Genomic DNA, 4956 nt, shown 5'->3' with positions numbered 1-4956 from the left:
ATATATACAAAAAAAGAGAAATGTTACTATTTATGATCGTGTGACACACGGGTGGTACAAAGTGCACCAAGCCATACCCTTACTACCAAGAGAGTTAATGTGTTTAACCCCGCCCACCACTTGAGCCATTCTCCCTACGCTATCTGTTTGGTTACTGGCCGTGAAGTAAGGGTGTGAAAGGTTGCACTTCTTTAAATCAAGATGTGCCAGAGACTCCTTTGTGCAACTGTACTTCTCTATTCCACCGACATTTTTCTTTCCTTTGCTAGAGTGTAGATGTCGCCACTCTGCGTTTGCTACTTCTCATCCTAGTATCCTAGTATCCATCATTAGTATTCTGTGGTAAATCGCTTAACTTCTTATGATATGGTAACGTCCCTGACTGGTGAATGCCAGACTGGGGTTCGAGTCCCTCTCAAACTTTTTAGTTTCTTTGGTCACTGCAACCTAACCAGCCTTGTGAGCTAAGGATGGGGAGTTTGGGGGACCTTTAGTTCTATCTGCTGAGTCATCAGCAGCCATTGCCTGGCACTCCTTGGTCCCAGCTTGGGTGGAGAGGGTGCTTGGACACTGATCACATGCATATATGATCAGTCTCTAGGGCATTGTCTTGCTTGATGGGGCAATGTCCCTGTCCCTTGCCTCTGCCATTCATTATCGGCCTTTAAACGTTTAAAATGTAATCTATTTGATTGTATTCCACCATGTGTTCATGCAAACTAATTCAAATATACTTCCTCTTAACTATTTCTCTTCTTCCCTGATATACCATTCGTATCTGTTATTATCATCTTCTCCCGTTCCTTTACCATTCCAAACGCCTTTTTCAGCTCTTCTTATGATAATTCCATCTCTTGCTCCTAGCAATCTATCTGAAGTGAATACGCTAAAAGAGCTTTTGCAATATCTTAGAATGTAAGACTCTTCTTCAATCTTGGATATATTTCATGTCTACGAGCTCTCCTTTCTACTCAGTAGTAGGTAGTAGATTGGCCTGAGCACCAGCCACCCGTTGAGATACTACCGCTAGAGAGTTATGGGGTCCTTTGACTGGCCAGACAGAACTACATAGGACCCTTCTCTCTGGTTACGGTTCTTTCCCTTTACCTACACAGACACCGAATAGTCTGGCCTATACTTTACAGATTCTCCTGTGTCCTCATACACCTGACAACACTGAGATTACTAGACAATTCTTCTTCACCCAAGGGGTTAACTACTGCACTGTAATTGTTCAGTGGCTACTTTCCTCTTGGTAAGGGTAGAAGAGACTCTTTAGCTATGGTAAGCAGCTCTTCTTAGGAGAAGGACACTCCAAAATCAAACCATTGTTCTCTATTCTTGGGTAGTGCCATAGCCTCTGTACCATGGTCTTACACTGCCTTGGGTTAGAATTCTCTTGCTTGAGAGTACACTCGGGCATACTTTTCTATCAAGTTTCTCTTCCTCTTGTTCTATTAAAGTTTTTATAGTTTAAATAGGAAATATTTATTTTAATATTGTTACTATTCCTAAAATATTTTATTTTTCCTTATTTCCTTTCCTCACTGGGCTATTTTCCCTGTTGGGGCCCCTGGGCTTATAGCATCTTGCTTTTCCAACCAGGGTTGTAGCTTGGCTAATAATAATAATAATAATAATAATAATAATACTGACAATAAGTCAATAGTTCCTCCTGCGATAGTTCCTATACCTGGTCCACAATGATAAACCATTTACCAAATTCTCTGGTTCAGGATTCCTTCCTCCTACTCCCTTTTGTACATTAAGTATTTATCATCCTCTCTCTCTCTCTCTCTCTCTCTCTCTCTCTCTCTCTCTCTCTCTCTCTCTGATATAACAGAAAAATAACTATATAAAAGTTCCATTTATTTACTAAAAAACAGACTATGAGGCACGTTACTGATCTAAACTGGAAATAAGGACCATAAATAAACGACAATTCTTCTCGCCAGTAATGAGACCATCCTTAAGCGTCCTTTTTTTTTTTAAGGGGATAAAGGTACTACAATACAGCTATATAATGGTCTCCTTCCTCTCCACGACCCTCTATATGGTCACTATGGTCGTGAGTATGCTTTACAAAACTTTAAAATGATGATATGTACATGTCTATCGACGATTCTACTTCTTGAGACCCTCTTGACTTCTTAAAGGATTGAAATGGTACCGAGTCTTTCATTTCACGTATCTGGTGGCCTATTGGAAACGTCCCTGTCTGGCGTTTTGCTGGATGGGAGATCGAGTACCGTTCAAACTCGATCGTTTCTTGTACCTTCTACAACCTCACCATCCTTATGAGCTAAGGATGGGGTGCCTGGCCCTCCCTGGTCCTAGCTTGGGCGAGGAGAGTACTTGGGCGTTGATCATATGTATACTGTATATGGTCAGTCTGTAGGATATTATCCGACTAATTATTATTATCATTATTATTATTATTATTATTATTATTATTAGCTGAGCTACAACCTTAGTTGGAAAAACAAGATGCTATAAGCCCAAGGTCTCCAACATGGAAAAATAACCCAGTGAGGAAAGGAAATAAGGAAATAAACAAACTATAGGAGAATAAGGAGCAATTAAAATAAAATATCTTATGAACAGTAGCAACATTAAAACAGATCTTTCATATATAAACTATAAAAAGACTTACGTCAGCCTGTTCAACATAAAAACATTTGGTGCAAGCTTGAACTTTTGAAGTTCTACCAATTCAACTATCCGATTAGGAAGATCTTTTCAAAACTTAGTCACAGCTGGAATAAAACTTCTCAAATACTGTTTAGTACAGAGTCTCATGCTGGAGAAGGCATGATTATTAGAAATAGAGATCATTAGAATTGCTGAAGCAATTCTTAGAAAGAACTTCACACACAATTTCATAATAATTTACTCTTAGGCATGTTGAAACAATAGACAGATTGGAAATAGCCATATTATTGATTATTGGCCTACAAAGAGGCCTAAACTACACATTTTAGACAGGCAACCAGGATTTTACTGTCTAGGTTGCGTTGGTAGGCCATCTAGTTCCTACTTTTCAGGATCTGGTGAAATTTTGCGTGAAATCGAGCTGGCTAGACCCCTAGATTTGTTCATCGTTTTCAAAAATCCATTTTTTTTTTCTATAAAAATTGTCCTGTGACCTCGAGATCAAGGTCAGGGTCATTCATATTGCACAGTTTGTTGTCTCATGACCCTCTATATTTCTACCAAATTCGGTTCAAATCGGCCAAGTAGTTTCTGATTCAGCATCTTCGACCATGTGGCAGCCATTAGTGACGTCATGATATCTCTGAAACTGCAGAACAGAATTGACTCAGACTTGCACCTGCACTAGACTCAAGCCCAAGGTATCTCCAGAAAATATTTGAAGGCAACTGATGCAGCAGTTCTTGAGATCCCGAAGAGCGATCGTTTTAAATGGGTTTTGCTTTCTGCATAGGAGGCGCTGCATGCGCCTGCACGATTTTCTTGATTTATACTTCCCTCTTATGGGTCAAACTGCTGTTCAAGTTTGAAAGCAAACGCTTTAAAATTGGCTGAGATATTAGCGATCAAAAACCGGATAATAATAATAATAATAATAATAAGAAGAAGAAGAAGAAGAAGAGTAATAGCAATGGAACTCCTCTTGTGTGGAGTTCTAATTAACTGCATACCAAGCCGGGAAGATCTGCATGTAAAAGATAGTCAGAACTATGAAAAATCTTATGCAATTTGCATGACGAACTAATTGATCTACGGTTCCACAGATTAATATCTAGGTTAGGAATAAGAAATCTGATTGTCAATAAGTTCCTGTCCAACAAATTAAGATGAGAATCAGCAGCTGAAAACTAGACAGGAGAACAATACTCGAAGCAAGGAAGAATGAAAGAATAAAAACACTTCTTCAGAATAGATTGATCGCCGACATAAGCCCATTTTTATTGCAATTGAAGAATGTACAGACCTAAAGTGTTTCTCAAAAGTAAATTTGCTGTACAGATCAGCTAACAACATATTTGCTGCGAACATGAATATATTTTGAGTAAATATGTGGTTTTTAATTCCACGGCCGAGTTCCAACTCTGCTTTTAAGATATTGGAATCTGCTCTATATATATTTTAATACATATTAACTGTATTTTACATATAATTTCCATAAATTGGGACTTAAAACTCAGAATAAACATAGTAATAATGGAATTATGAATTATTGATGTAATGATAAAAAAAATACCATGAACGTATGTTTTAGCAATAAAATACTTATCCATATTTGAATAGAATTCGAGTGTTTCTACTTTTTGTCAAAAGATGGCAGCACACGTCCCTTGTTCTATTCATGTGAATGATTTTATCCAATTGGAAAAGGGTGATATATTGATACTTATGCAGAAAGATGTATGGCAGATATAAATTATATCAAGTCCCAATTAAGAAATTTATTTTTGACTATTTTCAAATCAAATGACACCATAGAAGGTTCTAGAATGCAAGGATTAAAGAGCTCTACACATTGTTTATTTTCATGACCAATAGATGGCCTTAGCGGTAGAGTACCAAATTACCAATTATCCCCATCATCCACTTACTACAATTGTTATTGCTTCGTTTATATTGCTATTTGGGCACAAAATTGCTATAAAACAGACGCACTTGAACTTGAAGTTCCTTGTTATCTCTCCTCAACTCAGTTCTTAGGAAATTACAAATTTCGCAATAAATATCACAGAAATATTTATTCAGCAAACAATCGTTAGGTCAATAAAATTTGGGGGTTTGTGAGGGGATCGCCAGATATGCCACATGTACTAAAATCTGTGAGATAATCAAAGTAATTACACAGTTATTTGATGTAATTTTAACTACCTTTTTATGAAACCCAAATATAAATTCTATGCTTCATGGTATGACGCTTATTGATAGAAAAAAACTCCGTAGAATAACAAAATTGTTACATTCCGAAAG

This window comes from Palaemon carinicauda, chromosome 6, assembly GCF_036898095.1.
Source record: "Palaemon carinicauda isolate YSFRI2023 chromosome 6, ASM3689809v2, whole genome shotgun sequence".
NCBI lineage: Eukaryota > Metazoa > Arthropoda > Malacostraca > Decapoda > Palaemonidae > Palaemon > Palaemon carinicauda.
This window is presented reverse-complemented; position numbering follows the sequence as displayed.